The sequence below is a fragment of the Pan troglodytes genome, chromosome 4, assembly GCF_028858775.2.
Source record: "Pan troglodytes isolate AG18354 chromosome 4, NHGRI_mPanTro3-v2.0_pri, whole genome shotgun sequence".
Taxonomy (NCBI): Eukaryota; Metazoa; Chordata; class Mammalia; order Primates; family Hominidae; genus Pan; species Pan troglodytes.
In genome coordinates, this window is record NC_072402.2 from 5349981 (window position 1) to 5367317 (window position 17337).

The 17337-nt window shown below is 36.2% G+C and overlaps 1 long non-coding RNA gene across 1 annotated transcript in view; it reads right to left on the bottom strand.

Moving 5' to 3' along the window:
* Positions 1-160: 160 nt before the first annotated feature.
* LOC107974600 (uncharacterized) overlaps positions 161-17337 on the bottom strand; it is a 181484-nt gene continuing 164307 nt past the window's right edge. The window contains exon 3 of the long non-coding RNA XR_008547856.2: positions 161-393. This is a non-coding gene — a long non-coding RNA (uncharacterized LOC107974600). The remainder of the gene's footprint in view (positions 394-17337) is intronic.

Genomic DNA, 17337 nt, shown 5'->3' on the forward strand with positions numbered 1-17337 from the left:
GCGTGTAACAAAACACTACATTATGCATCATAGATATACATAATTTTTATTTTTCAGCTGTATCTCGATAAAGCTGGGAAACATAAGACTTTTATATATGTAGGTTATATCTATTAATATTTACTATTTTAGCAATAAAATCTGAAATTTTGTACTTTTTTATTTATTAAAAAACAATTAGCTGAATGCATGTGTGTATACATAATGCATATTTTGTAAAAAGTAATTTTACTTTTAAAAAGAAAAGACAGTGAGAGGAGAGGCATTGTTTGCTTTTACCTTTTGCAAGTATCTTGAGTGTCTGGCTTCCCAGAAGACAACTGGATGTTAATAACTGCTTGTGCATTTCACTCTGTTGTGTGTGTGGCTTCAGTTGAAGTATATGAAGGAAATCTGGCTTACAAAAAAAGAGAGAAACATTGCAATAACCTCTTATTATAATTGTGGATATTTTTCTGTAATACTACTAAAACTAGACAGGCAGTAGTTTCCTGCGATGTGGATCTGAAACAAATAAATCAATTTTTCAGGCTTTGTTACATTAAAATCCACTGGTCTATTTTGTACTTTGAATGATGGATCTGTTACCCATGTATGAAATTGTAACATCCTGCATTGGTCATTTGGAAAATACTGGTTCACTAAGTTTTACAGATCTAAATCTTGACACATTTCATTTTAAAATATCAAAAAATTGCCTTTATTAATACCATCACCAATCTCATCAGAAAAGCCTTTAAGTATTGAGAAGCTGTCAAGCTCAGGCTTAAAAACTTAAATTTTATCCTTGGCTACAAATACTGTCAGTTGTTTTCCTTGAAGTGTCAGGCTCATTTGATTTGTTTTCAAGAAAATGTCTACCAAATGTCTACCAATGTCTGAATAATCATAGTTTGTCTGTCAGATGTTGTTTGAATTAAATATGGTGTTCAGTATAGAACATGTATAGTTGAACTTGCAGCACAATCACACTAGTGCCTTTCCTGGCAACCTCTGCCAGGCTCAGTATGCAGCAGCCATGTCCTGTGGTCACTTCCCATTGCAGCACACAGGGTACTGGAAAGACAGGGATCCCAGAGTGACCAGCTCAGATCAGGGTGGGTGAAGGGATCCTGGGAAATACAGTCCGGCCCATGGAGGATGGTGGGTGTGGAGCTGAGTCTCAGCAGGCTGATGTCTTGGTTACTGTAGCCTTGTAGTATAGTTTGAAGTCAGGTAGTGTGATGCCTCCAGCTTTGTTCTTCTGGCTTAGGATTGACTTGGTGATGCGGGCTCTTTTTTGGTTCCATATGAACTTTAAAGTAGTTTTTTCCAATTCTGTGAAGAAAGTCATTGGTAGCTTGATGGGGATGGCATTGAATCTATAAATTACCTTCGGCAGTATGGCCATTTTCACGATATTAATTCTTCCTACCCATGAGCATGGAATGTTCTTCCATTTGTTTGTATCCTCTTTTATTTCATTGAGCAGTGGTTTGTAGTTCTTCTTGAAGAGGTCTTTCACGTCCCTTGTAAGTTGGATTCCTAGGTATTGTATTCTCTTTGAAGCAATTGTGAATGGGAGTTCACTCATGATTTGGCTCTCTGTTTGTCTGTTATTGGTGTATAAGAATGCTTGTGATTTTTGCACATTGAGTTTGTATCCTGAGACTTTGCTGAAGTTGCTTATCAGCTTAAGGAGATTTTGGGCTGAGACGATGGGGTTTTCTAGATATACAATCATGTCATCTGCAAACACGGACAATTTGACTTCCTCTTTTCCTAATTGAATATCCTTTATTTCCTTTTCCTGCCTAATTGCCCTGGCCAGAACTTCCAACACTATGTTGAATAGGAGTGGTGAGAGAAGGCATCCCTATCTTGTGCCAGTTTTCAAAGGGAATGCTTCCAGTTTTTGCCCATTCAGTATGATATTGGCTGTGGGTTTGTCATAGATAGCTCTTATTATTTTGAGATATGTCCCATCAATACCTAATTTATTGAGAATTTTTAGCATGAAAGATTGTTGAATTTTGTCAAAGGCCTTTTCTGCATCTATGGAGATAATCATGTGGTTTTTGTCTTTGGTTCTGTTTATATGCTGGATTACATTTATTGATTTGTGTATATTGAACCAGCCTTGCATCCCAGGGATGAAGCCCACTTGATCATGGTGGATAAGCTTTTTGATGTGCTGCTGGATTCGGTTTGCCAGTATTTTATTGAGGATTTTTGCATCAATGTTCATCAAGGATATTGGTCTAAAATTCTCTTTTTTGGTTGTAAAGCAAAGACTTGGAAACAACCCAAATGTCCAACAATGATAGACTGGATTAAGAAAATGTGGCACATATACACCATGGAATACTATGCAGCCATAAAAAATGATAAGTTTCTGTCCTTTGTAGGGACATGGATGAAATTGGAAATCATCACTCTCAGTAAACTATCGCAAGAACAAAAAACCAAACACCGTATATTCTCACTCATAGATGGGAATTGAACAATGAGAACACATGGACACAGGAAGGGGAACATCACACTCTGGGGACTGTTGTGGGGTGGGGGGAGGGGGGAGGGATAGCTTTAGGAGATATACCTAATGCTAAATGACGAGTTAATGGGTGCAGCACACCAGCATGGCACATGTATACATATGTAACTAACCTGCACATAGTGCACATGTACCCTAAAACTTAAAGTATAATAATAATAAAATAAAATAAAATAAATTTAAAAAACAAACAAAAAAAAAAAACCAGGCTGATGTCACCCTGTGTTTTCCTGTACAGGCTCCTGGTTAAAGGCTGCTGGAAGACAATTTTGAACTAAAAATGTTAAGAAATTTTTAGAACATAACACATTTATAATCACTTGATGTATTAAACCATGCGTTTCATTTTTAAGATTTGCAAAATCTTATTTTCTGAGAATATTTTATTCTTTAGATTGTATGTTTTCACTTTGTCAGAAATGTAAAGTTTTCAAAGAGACAAATACATTAAACTCAAAATGGAGTTGGAATACTTAAGATAATGTATTCAAATAAATAATTAAATGGTCCTGAGTGTTTTAAAGTTATCTGTCAGTCCATTAGATTTAATTAATAATAATTTAAAAACAGTAAAATCTGCTAGATTAATAAACTGAACAGTAAGGTTTGTAAATAATTATTAACTACTTAAACAAAACTAAGGCTATGAATTTTTATATTAACACACTGCACATTACAATAAAATCCAAATAACTGTAACGAGTCCTTTCTGATCTCATCTTGGACCTAGATACACACATGCTCCCACACACACACATGCACACATGCACATATCTAGGCATTCAGAACAATAGCATAACTGGGTAGAGCTTTTAAATAATTAAAATTATCACAATTTAAAAGCTAATAAAAGATCCCAAAATACCAAGAAAATAAAAAATATTAAAATAATAAAAATAGTGTTTAGAAGTGAAAACACAATAAGTAAAACGTATAACCCAATAGATGACTTAAGAACCAATAGTTTGCTTCAGGAAAAGAGAAATGGTAAACTGAAAGATAGAATAAAGGAAATTATCAGGGAAGAATAAACAGGGTAGAAGATGGAAAGTAGAAGTGAGAGAGCAGGAGGACACTGGAGAATGGCATGAAAAGGTGCGACTCATAACCAACATGGAGAAAACAGAGAGTACAAAAAGGCCATATTCAAAAAAGTACTGGTGACTTATTTTTAAGAATTAATGAAAGGAGGATAAGCTAATTCTGTCCCAAGCAGAATAGATCAAATTAAATCTACATCTAGACATGAATTAGTGAAATAGCAGAATTCCAAAAACATCGAAAGCCTAAAAGATCCAAAAAAGAAAACATAGCTTATCTGTAAAGAAACTGGAGTTAGAATTATAATTGAAAAGCAACTATGTAAACTAGTTTTAAAAATTAAGAATAGATCCCATTTGTCAATTTTGGCTATTGTTGGAATTGCTTTTGGCATTTTGAGTGAACAGGCAACCTACAGAATTGGAGAAACTTTTTGCAATCTACCCCTCGGACAAAGGTCTAATGTCCAGAATCTACAAGGAACTTAAACAAATTTACAAGAAAAATACCAAACAACCCCATCAAAAAGGGGTGAAGGGTATGAACAGACAGTTCTCAAACGAAGACATTTATGCAACCAACAAACATACAGAGAAAAGCTCATCATCACTGGTCATTAGAGAAATGCGAATCAAAACCACAGTGAGATAGCATCTCATGCCAGTTAGAATGGCAATTATTGAAAAGTCAGTAAACAACAGCTGTTGGCAAGGCTGTGGAGAAATAGGAACGTTTTTACACTGTTGGTGGGAGTGTAAACTAGTTCAACCACTGCGAAAGACAGTGTGGCAATTCCTTAAGGATCTAGAATCAGAAATCCTGTTTGACCCGGCAATCCCATTACTGGGTATATACTCAAAGGATTATAAATAATTCTACTATAAAGACACATATACATATATGTTTATCGCAGCACTGTTTACAAAAGCAAAGACTTTGACCTAACCCAAATGCCCATCAATGATAGACTGGATAAAGAAAATGTGGTACATATACACCATGGAATACTATGCAGCCATGAAAAAGAATGAGTTCACGTCCTTTGCAGGGACATGGAAAAAGCTGGAAGCCATCATTCTCAGCAAATTAACATAGGAACAGAAAACCAAACATTACATGTTCTCACTGATAAGTGGGAGTTGAACAATGAGAACACATGGAGACAGGAAGGGGAATATCACACACTGGGGCCTGTCGAGGATGGGGGCAAGTGGAAGGAGAGCATCAAGACAAATACTTAAGGCATGCAAGTCTTAAAACTTGCATTATGGGTTTATAGGTGCAGCAAACCACCATGGCACATGTACACGTAACAAACCTGCATGTTCTGCACATGTATCCCAGAACTTCAAGTAAAATAAAAAAATAAAAGAATAAACTCAGTAAATATATAGATACAATAAAGATACAAAAAATAAACAGCAAAAAACAAAGTAAATACTAAAGAATCAATAAAAATTATACCTGATTTAAAAAAAATGGTTAAATAATCTCTGTCAAAATGAATTAAGAGAATAGAAAATTTTGGCCAGGTGCAATTGCTCACACCTATAATCCCAGCACTTTGGGAGGCTGAGGCGGGTGGATCACCTGAGGTCGGGAGTTTGAGACCAGCTTGACCAACATGGAGAAACCCTGTGTCTACTAAAAATACAAAATCAGCTGGGCATGGTGGTGCATGCCTGCAATTCCAGCTACTTGGGAGGCTGAGGCAGGAGAATCGCTTGAACCCAGGAGGTGGAGGTTGCAGTTAGCCGAGGTCGCGCCATTGCACTCCAGCCTGGGCAACAAGACCAAAATTCTGTTTAAAAAAAAAAAGGAAGAAAATTTGTAAAACTATATTCAATTTGTAAATTGTGACAAATTAATGGATACAAAAACCTGTAAAAATTATGAGAAACTACAAACTATTTTATGCTGACAAATCTGAAAACTTAGATAAAATATACAATCCCCATAAAAACATTGCTTATGAAAACTAAGTCAAAAACCTAGAAAGCCTGGATAGATTTGAAAGCATTAAGTAAATAAAGTCATTGGTAAATTTCTATTCTCTCTCCCCCTCCAACTAATTATGTGCAGGCTATATGTTTAATGACATTTATCAAAATATCAAGGAATATATCATTCTTGTGTTATACAAACTCTTTCAAAGGAAAAAATAAGGAGAGCTCCATAACTCACTTACAAGGTTAGTAGAATCTACATTTATTACAAAGAGGTTAAAAAAAATTCTAGGACATTTTCACTTGGCAGCATAGATGCCAAGGATACTAAATAAGATAGTAGCAAAGCAAATTCCTCTATGTACAAAAACATAAGTCATTACTAAACAGTAGTATAAACTTTAACAGGAATTTAATGCAATCTAATAATCACAATTAAGAACATATATTATATTAATCAATTCAGAAATATTATTTGATAAATTTCAAACAACTCTCAACTCTCATAACAAATTATATGAGGTCTCAAATTTGAAATGAAAATTATATTCTTTAACACTATAACACCTTACTTTAATAACATTACAGTGTAAGCCATAGTTAGTGTTGAAACATCACAATAATTCCTCTTGATGCCAAGAAGACAGCAAGGATGCCAGTTATAGTTGATTTGATTCTATGTCGTGCTCAGGTCCTAGCCAAGCAGAAAACCAAGAAGTAATATATAAGGATTATAAAAAAAGAAATATAGCTATTAATATATGATTACAGTATATGTACACACAGATATGCAAACACATGTACATATATACATGTGCATATATACACACATTATGGCAACTATACTATATATAACATTATGTATATACATAGATATGTATATTAGTATTTTGGTGAGCCAGTATTAATTGTAAAATGTAATAGAAAAAAATTCCATATCTAATTTATTGTAGAAATAAAAATTATTGAGCTACCTAGAAAAATTACCAACAAAATATGCTAATAAAAGTCATAAAAGATGACGCAAATAAAATAAGAACCCTATCATATTATATTTATTTATGGGAAGAAAGGCTCTTACTTCTTCTTTCCTTGGTGTATAAATACAACACAATTTTAATTCATACATTTTATGCAACTCAATAAAATTACATAGATATTGACCAGTTCATTATTATAGTCCTAAGGAAAAACAAAGCACCAAAGTAAGCCAAGAAGACTGAGTAAGCACTTTCACCTCATCAGAATTTAAGAACAAAGTTGTAATAATTTAAAAAGTGTACATTGGTGAGGAAGCATTTTCACCTGATCAGAATTTAAGGACAAAGTTATAACAATTTAAAAAGTGTACATTGGTGTATGGATGCAAATATTGACTTTCTGAAAAAATAGAGATGCTCAAAAATCCATGTATATGTGAATATCTTGTGTATGAAAAAAGATGAAATAATGAGTGAGAAAAGCAGACTATTCATTATTATAATAATTATCTATATTTGAAAAAGGATAAAATGGAATACAAAAAAAAAAAAACCAAAATTATAAACAAGTCCCAGATGGATTAAATAATTAATTAAAATGCACAAGTACAAACTTTCAGAGGACAGCATAAAAAATATTGATCTAACATCAGTGTAGGGAAGTACTTTTTAAGTAATTTCAAAAGATCAACACGCTGCCCTCAAATCAGTTGTGCATTTTGACTACATTAACATTAAAACTTCTTTTTTCCAAATGACTCCATTAATAATAATGATAACAAATTGTTATATAGTGCTTATTTTGACCTGGACTTGTTCTCTTCCCTCTGTTAATATTAACTCACTTGATCTTCAAAGTATCTATCAGGTAGATAATGTTGCTATCATAATTTTTCCTGAGACAATATTGAGGCATGGTAGATCAAGTAATTTCCTCAAGACTGAACAACTAGTTCAATTTAATTAACTTAATTAAAAGGTGAACCAAAGATTTACAACCTTTTAAATGAATAAATGCATATATAAACAAATAACACACCACACGGCAAACCAAAAGAACACTCTCTAGAATAGATTAAAATTCCAGCAAATTAATGAGAAAAATTAAAAATTGGAAACCTTAGAGAAATAAGTAAAGTTAAGGTTTTGTTGTATTAAAAGGTAAAGTGAAGCACAACATGATTAAAGGGTTTATTTGAGCAAACAGAGATTAATGAATTAGGCAGCTCGAAACCCAGATGTGGTTTGGGGGTTCCACCAAGGGAACTCAAGGGGAGGCTTTTATAGGACAAACATGGAAGTAACGCAAATATACTGTTGATTAGTTATAGTTATCCAGTTGCCTTATTGGGTCTGTTTTGCTGGAAAGGTTCTAGTTTTATAAGTACAAGTTAGTTGGTGGCTTCTCATTTGTTAGCCTTAACTTCATTTTTTTTTAAATATAGGCATTTACAATAAATATTGCAAGTTTTGCTTATGCTTGCAATTTTTTAGGCTGTTTTAGTGTTGCTATAAAGAAATACCTGAGTCTGGGTAATTTATAGTGAAAAGAGGTTTAATTGGCATACAGTTCTGCAGGCTGTACAGGAAGCATGGGGCAGGCATCTGCTCTGTTTCTGGGGAAGCCTCTGGGAGCTTCCACTCATGGTGGAAGGTGAATGGGGTTGGGCAGGGGGATCTCACATGGAGGGAGCTAGAGCAAGAAAGAGGTGGGGAAGGTGCCACACACTTTTAAAACAACCAGGTATCACAAGAACTCTTAACTATCACAAGGACAGCACACAGGGGATGGTGCTAAACCATCGATGAGAAACCCGCCCCCATGATCCAATCACCTCACACCAGGCCTCACTTCCAATATTGGGCATGACAAGTTGACATGAGATTTGGTGGAGACGTAGATTCACACTGTTTCACCAATCGAGCAAGGTGAAGGTGGCTCATGAGACCTAACTGGCTTTATGTGCTCAGGTACTTTGCCTGCCTGCTGGTGTCCATCTTTTTTTTTTTTTTTTTTTTTTTTTTTTTGAGACAGAGTCTCGCTCTGTCACCCAGGCTGGAGTGCAGTGGTGCCATCTTGGTTCACTGCAAGCTCAGCCTCCCGGGTTCATGCCATTCTCCTGCCTCAGCCTCCTGAGTAGCTGGGACTACAGGCGCCCACCACCATGCCCGGCTAATTTTTTTTAATTTTTAGTAGAGACGGGGTTTCACTGTGTTAGCCAGGATGGTCTCGGTCTCCCGACCTCGTGATCCGCCCGCCTCGGCCTCCCAAAGTGCTGGGATTACAGGCGTGAGCCACCACACCTGGCCTTTTTTTTTTTTTTTCTTGAGACAGTGTCTCACTCTGTCACCCAGGCTGGAGTGCAGCGGCTCGGTCTTGGCCCACTGCAATCTCTGCCTTCCAGGTTCAAGCGATTCTCCTGCCTCAGCCTGCCAAGTAGCTGGGATTACAGGCACCTGCCACCACGCCCGGCTAATTTTCGTATTTTCAGTAGAGACGGGGTTTCGCCATTTTGGCCAGGCTGGTCTCGAACTCCTGACCTCAAGTGATCTACCCACCTCGGCCTCCTATAGTGCTGGGATTATAGGTGTGAACCACCACACCCGGCTGACCTGGTGTCCATTTTAATTTACTTCACCAGTTGTCATATTTGGCTAATGAAATTATGCATCAGAAATAGAGGGCAAAATATTCTCACTCAGAAATGAGTAGAAACTTCCATTTGGAGTTCATCAGCAAGGGAGGCAGTTTACTTCTATGGTGTGTTCCAGGCCTACCGAAGCCAAGTTTCCTTTCAAGAGCACACAGGCACTGCCAGTAATGAGATGGAACTGTGTGATAATCCAGCAAGAGTGGAGAATCTCAACTCTGCTATCGTCAAGGGGAGCAGAAAACCAAGAAGTAATATATAAGGATTATGAAAAAAGAAATATAGCTATTAATATATGATTACAGTATATGTACACACAGACATGCAAACACATGTACATATACATGTGCATACACACATACATTATGGCCACCTGCTTATGAAAAGCCACCTGCTTATCAGTCTGTCCCCAGACTCTTTGGAGATGTTACCTGCATGTCTCTTGGCTCACAGGTTTAAGCAATTGTGGAAGAAAAACCAACCCAAATGTATTCATGTGTTTACTGAAGACTGGACGAATCGAGATCCCTTCTTTGCCATAGAATCCCGGGACACACCAGACTCCAGGTTTGAGGTCCCTTCCCAGAGAGGAGCAGGCAATTTACAAAGGAAGGAACTTGAGTCACTAATAAATATATGGAAACATATCAAATCAGTCTTAAACAGGAAACATAAATTAAAACCACTATGAAATGACATCGGCAAAAGTTGAAGAGTCTAATAATGCTGTATGTGGAAGATTATGGGAAATAGGAGGAAATCTAAATTGTGGGTGGGAGTACAGATTGGCTCAACCGCTTTGGAAAATACCTCGGCAATAACTAGTAAATGTGAAGATGCTCACATACAAATATACAGCTTCATTCTACATACATATTCCACACTACCGAACTATGCGCACCAGGACACAGGCACAAGAATGCTTATTGCAGGATTATTTATAACAATGAGAAACAAAAACAACTTTCCCTCAAAAGCTGAATGTGTAAGCAAGTTTTGTTCATTTAATTCAGTGAAATATCACACGGCAGATCATTGGATAAACTATATCTACATATCACCATTGTTAAAATTTCAACAGAATACTGTTGAGTTTCAAAAAACAAGTTGAAAACAAATATATAATAAGTATTGTGACATTATTTATATGTTGAAAAATATGATAATATTTACATTATCTATATGTCCAAATATACCTTCTAAAAGCATAATAAGTAAAAACATGCATACTAAACTAGAGATGATTGTTTTTGTGGAATGAAGTAAAGAAATGGATGTGGGTTAAGGTTTTAACTGTACATATAAAATAATGACTTTTAAATTAAAAAGCAGCAATAGAGAAGTCTAGGGCTACTAAAGACAAATTATCTATTGGTTTAATTTTGGTGATGGGTCTATGGATGTCTATAATGTTTTTCTCTAAATTTTGTGTGTAAGAGTAATATAAAATATATTATTTTTAGAAACAAAAGACAAAATAAAAGAGGGAAAGAAGAAAGAGAAAAAAGGGGGAGGCAGAAGAGGAGGGGGAGGAAGAATGGAGAAAACGTAGACAGAAACCCACAGGAGCTAAAATTGTAGAAGTCATTTACAGCCAGGGAAAAAGTCTAGAACTGACGCTGATGCAGGCCAAGGGTGGAGGCAGGTGTGGGCTTTGCATGTCACACCCATGGCAGAACAGGAGGCATGACCGCAAGTCATTGAGAGGTAGGGAGCTGACCTGACACCCATGCTCTGATAAAGCCAGGAATCTCAAGGACCGTCCTTCATTCATGGGAATGGAGCTAGGACCACTTTGTTCTCCAGCTGAGAGAGTAACAAGTCAGCCGATGCCCACTCATGAATGTGGGTGAAGGTCTCCCCGCAACAATCACTCTATGTGTCTTGCAGGAACTCCAAGCAGAGAAGTTATTTAAAAAAATGTGTCAAGAACAAGAGAAATGTTATAAAGAGAGCTTTCACAAACCGGGGCCCCTCGGGCTACCTCCAAATTAAGGCCCATACGCGTATAATGTGATTGGTTTCCAGAGGGAAAATTGAAGTGACGAATGTTTTCCAAGAAGCTGGTATACTTGTTTCTGAGATCTTTAGTTAAAATACAGAAATATTCTCATGTAACTTTGTTTAAAACAGTAATTTTTACTTACATTTATTTCTCTACTTATTTTTAAAAACAGTAATTTTTTTAAAGATCTTAGACTTTACACTCACAATTACTAATGGGTTAGGGATGATTCCGATACTAGCGCAGAAGACGTGGCGAGTACTACACAGCAATATTAGAGAAGAAGGAAGTTAACATATCAATGACCCCAACCTTCACGTTGGAAAAAAAAAAAAAAAACAGAAAAGGAAAATCAAACTACATTCCAACTGAGTAAAAAAGAGAAAACAACCTTCATGTTGGAAAAAAAAAAAAAACAGAAAAGGAAAATCAAACTATATTCCAACTGAGTAAAAAAGAGAAAACAAAATTAGAGAGTTAATACGTGAAATAGAAAATGGAAAAACAATAGAAAACATCAATAAAACTCAAAGCTGATTCTTTCAGAACAGCAACAAAGTTGCTAAACCAGTGATCAGGAAAGAGAGAGAGCGAGGACTTCCAACACAAAAAGTATAATAAAGAACTATTATGAATAAACTTTTTACCAACAAATTCAACAACTTGGATAAAATGGATCAATTGTCACGCCTGTTATCCCAGCACTTTGGGAGGCCAAAGCAGGCAGATCATCTGAGGTCAGGAGTTTGAGACCAGCCTGGCCAACATGGCAAAACCCCATCTCTACTTAAAATACAAAAAAAAAAAAAAAAATAGCCAGACATGGTGGCGCATGCCTGTAATCCCAGCTACTAGGGAAGCTGAGCCTGGAGAATCACTTGAACCCAGGAGGTGGAGGTTGCAGTGAGCTGGGATTGTGCCACTGCACTGCACCCTGGGCGACAGAATGAGACTCTGCCTCAAAAACAAACAAACAAACAGAAAAATATTTTTCAAATTATTATTTGAGGCAAGGAATAATTTAATACCCAAACCAAGAAAAAGGCATTGCAAGAAAAGAAAACTATAATCCAATATCTCCCATAAACACAGGTACAAAAATTTCAAACCAAATTATGCAAATAAAATTCAACAGTACGGAAAAAGGGATGATACATCATGACCAACTGGAGTTGATCTCAGGAATTCCGAATGGGCTCAGCATTTCAAAATCAACCAATATAGTTCATCGTATTAACAGACTGAAAAAAATAAAGACACTATGATCAGGTAAATAGATGCAAAAAACAATAGCCAATATCTATTCCTTATAAAACCTCTCAGAAATGAAAGAATAGAAGGAAGCATCCTCAACCCGACTTTTTGAAAAAATCTACAGCTAATGTTTATTTAATGGTGATTTACTTAATGTCCCTCCCAAGATTAGGATATCTATTCTCACCACTTCTAGATATTTTACTCAGAGCAATAAAGAAAAAGCATTCTAATTAGGAAGAATGAAGTAAAACTGTCTTTATTTAAAAATAACAAGATTATCTATGTAGGAAATCTGAGGTTATCTCCAAAAGCTAGGGAAACTAATAAGTGAGTTTAGCAAGTTTGCAAGATATAGGATCAATAAACACATGCTAATTGCGTTTCCACTAACAATGAATAATTGAAAATTAAAATGTAAATATCAATAGCATCAAAAATATACATCTGAGAAAAGACTTGCAAGAAGCAGAGCGCTGAAAACTACAAAACGTTTCTGAAAGAACTTAAAGAAGACTGGATAAATGGAGTGATAAACTGTGATCTTGGGTTGGCAGATTTAATATTGTTAAGATGTCTATTTTTTTTTTCAAATTGGCCCGAAGTTTAAACTCAATCCCAATCAAAATTTCAGCAGATATTTTTGGTATAAATGGGCAAACTGCCTCTAAAATTTATAGGGGAATGCAAAGGACATACCTCAAACAATATTGAAAAATAACAAATTCAAGAAATAATATTCCCTGCCTTCAAGACTTATGATAAAGCCCATCAGTCAAGGCCATGTGGTATCAAGATTGACTGAGAGATCATTAGAACAGAAAATAGAGTTAAGGAACATAGCCACACATATATGAACAAACGATTTTTGGAAAAGTGGCAAAGACTATTTGGTGATGATGTGATAGTTTTTTGAACAAATTTTGCTGGAATTTTTTTTTTTTTCTTTTGAGATGGAGTCTTCCTCTGTCACCCAGGCTGGAGTGCAGTGGCGCGATCTCGGCTCACTGCAACCTCCACCTCCTGGATTCAAGCGATTCTCCTGCCTTAGCCTCCTGAGTAGCTGGGACTACAGGCACGTGCACACACAGCTAATTTTTGTATTTTTAGTAGAGACAGGGTTTGACCGTGTTAGCCAGGATGGTCTCAATCTCCTGACCTTGTGATCTGTGAGACTCGGCCTCCCAAAGTGCTGGGATTACAGGCGTGAGCCACCGTGCCCAGCTGCTGAAATATTTTAATATCCATTTGTAAAATAAAAATAAACTTTGAACTATACCTTTATATCGTATACAAAATTTGTCTAAAAAGAGACCGTAGAGCTAAATACAAAATCTAAAAATAAACATCAAGAAGAAAACACAGGATCCTTGTGACATTGGCTTAGATCAATATGTGTTAGACATGACACCAAATCCCAGTCTGTAAAATAAAAAGACTGCAAATTGACCTTCATCCAAATTAAAAACTTCTCTTCTTCAAAACACAGTTTCAGAGAATAAAAACAGAACAAAAGATTGAGTAAAATATTTGCAAATCCTGTGTCTAATAAAGAACTTTTACCACGAATGTGAAAAAAACAAAACTTGATAATAAGAAAACAAACAGTCCAATTTAAAAATGAACAAATGATCTGAACAAACACATTGCCAAAGAAAGGACACTGATGTCAAACGATCACATCAAAGACGCTCAGCATCCTGTGTCATTAGGAAAGTGCAAATGAAAACCACAGCAATACCACTGCATACGTGCTAGGATGACCAAGTTGCAGAAAAATAAATAAAATAAAATAATGTAAAATAAAGGTAAGCCTACAAAGTGTCGGGGAAGATGCGGAGGAACTCAGGCACGTGTATACTGCTGATAGGAATGTAAAATGACAATAAGTTTGGAAAACAGTCTATGTTTCTGCAAAAGTTAAACATGCCCTCCCAATATGATTTGGCCATTCAATTTCTAGAAATTTACCCTCCAGAAATGAAACCAAATGTATACACATATACATTTGCACAATGCATGTTTATTACAACCATATCATAGTCAACAACGAGAAATAGCTCAAGTGCTCATCAAGAGGTGAACAGATAAACCAGCTGGGGTATATGCACCCAGTGGAATACTACTCAGCCATGAAAAAGAATGAACTATGGATACACGCTACGACATGGATGGATGTCAAAATAATTATTCTGAGTGAAAGGAGTCATAAAAAAATGATACGTTGTATGATTCCTATACATTTCTAAAACATGCAAACTCATCTGCAGAGCTCAAAAGCAGATCAGTAGTCATTTGAGGATCACAAGGGAGGGTGAAAAGGAGGAATCACAGTGAAACTTTTAGAGATGATTAGTATGTTCATTATCTTGATTGTGGTGATAGTTTCATGGGTGAGAACTTATGTTAAAGCTCATCAAACTGAACACTTTAAATATGTGCAGCCAATTTTATGTCAAATAGACCTCAATAAAGCTGATTTTCAAAGTCTTATTAAGATCATCACATTAATTAGCTTAATAACCATTCCAGCTTGCACATTGAAACACGCATTTTCTTTTATTTCCTCCTAACAGGCAAGGCTGCAGGAGGCAGCTGAATCATCACTTCTGGCTTGACCATGCTCTTTCTTGCTACTGGCGAAGTGAAGCCCACCCAGGGGAGTGTTCCCACATGCACAGAAAGCACACATTGACCCGGCAGATGTGATATGAACATGGAATTGGGACCTACGGAACCTGCCCATTTTATATGGGCAAGTCTTGGTGTTTAGAATGATGTGCTGATTAAGCTTATGTGTCTTTGTTCACTTAGTTAAAGCAAGAGGCTGACAATATCCCAGTAATGCCAATATATGAAAGAAAACTCCAGGGCAGCGTTTATCACAGTGGACATCTTGTTACAAAGCATGTCCACTTCAGAAAAATGCAAAAAAAAAAAAAAAAAAAGACATAATTGCTTTTTTGCTTCAGTGGAGGGTATATTTTTAATCATGTGAGCTCTTTATAAACTCAAATCGACTTTATTTTTTAACGTGTATGTCTTGCTTGGAAAGAAACCTTCATTTTCCTCAGTTCTGTGACTTCACCACTGCACAAGTGCCACTTGTCACCCTTGGACTTGCCCGTCTTCCCAGACCAGCTTATTCCACTCAGAACAGCAATGGCAATGCAGTTTCTGGAACTTTCTCGCTGGTAAACACCAGCTCCTTCTGTATTCCGAATACCTTATTGTTTTGTGACATTATGGTGATGTCCGAGGAATCATTCTTGGTTGATCCTGAGATTAACTGGGTCTAGGAAACATTTGTTTGTGTGAATATGTTTTCACCGCCCCTGCCCTCAGATCAAGATACGGCTCTGAGACTTATGGCAGCCTGTTCATGAGGCAAACTTTCTGAGTTTCAGCCTCTTCGTTTTTGAAATTGTACGTGTTTTTGCCACAGTATTGACATGATTGCATGAAGAGGTATTACGTGTATGTGAAAATATTCAGTAGAGTGCCCCGGGAATTTCTGGCTCCCAAGAAGTGTTAGTTCTTGCTCAATAATCACCCTTGCCATCTGACTGCTATATCAGAAGGTATTCACTTAGCAGTAATTAAGAGGAAAAGCTGATTTTTATCGGCTGCAATTGTTAAGATTAGATTCACACACTGGCAGCTGCCCATGCATTCCTGGTGTAAATGTAGTCCTGTGGCGCCACCCACTGACTGATTCTGGACAGCTGCATGGCTGGTGGCTCTCTAGACTAGACACTTCAACCAGATTCACGCCCAACTCATTTCCCACCCCCGCAATGGTGACTGTGAAATTCATGCAGCTCACAAAGGAAAATGATTTCTCTAAAAGCCTTAATGGTTTTTAAAGTCTTTGGTCAAGAGCCAAGTTAGGTTTACGATGGTAAAAAAAAAAAAAAAAAAAAAGCAAGAAAGGAAAATGAAATATTCTCTGTGTTTATGTATTATGGTCAGATACATTTCAGAAGACATGTTTTAGTTAAACCCCTGAGTAGTGAGAAGCTAACCAGTATTTTTTGTCTTCTATGCATCAGGAAAAGTACATGTAAATCAACGTGTTTAAAATAAATAGCAAATCACAAGAATATTGTAGGATTCATTTTTCTTCATTCACCATGGATAAAATCACCATTAAGAGAAGTGCTTTGGAAATTTTTATTTTATGATGTTAGTTCCACTTTCTCCATTGAAATAAAGGAATATCATGCCACTCACACTAGAATTGAAGAAGAAAAGGTACACTAGGCAAAACCCTCCAAAATATTCTGGAACACCTAATAAAACCAAGAAATTGCTCTTTAATAGGCCATGGAAAATGTTGCAATTATTACCCAGTGAACCACATAAATTCTTTCGAGTTACATTTTAACTGTAGACTTTCATTTCTATTCCCCAGCAATACAGAAGGAAAACAATTCCAGGCTAATGTTTAGTTCAAATTGAAGGGAAAAAAATGCTTTTCCTGATTCAGATGCCACATATAACTGCACTAGTGAAAGATTGTGACTTAAATATAACCTGTGTGTCCCTTGTCCTAAAATACGAGTTGGAAAATCCCAAACCTTGTTTCTAAATTTTGTATTTTGAGAAAATTAAAGCTCAGAAGAGTTAAATGTTGAATCCAGTCAGATTACACAGCTGGTTAGTGATAGAACTGGAGAAAGAGATAGATTTTTGGTTCTCAGTTGAGTGGTCCTTTCCCCTTCACTACACTCCTCTCAACGAAATATTAATATTTATGTGGTCATATACATGAGCATATTATAATTTATACTAAAAGTAAAAATGTACTTTCTAAAAACTTTGGAGGAAAACTACCTTGTTAGACATACGGTGGAGAAGTCAAAAGCAAATAAAATATCTTGGGTTATAAAATTTATAAATTTAGAATGCTGTTTCTGCTTTCATG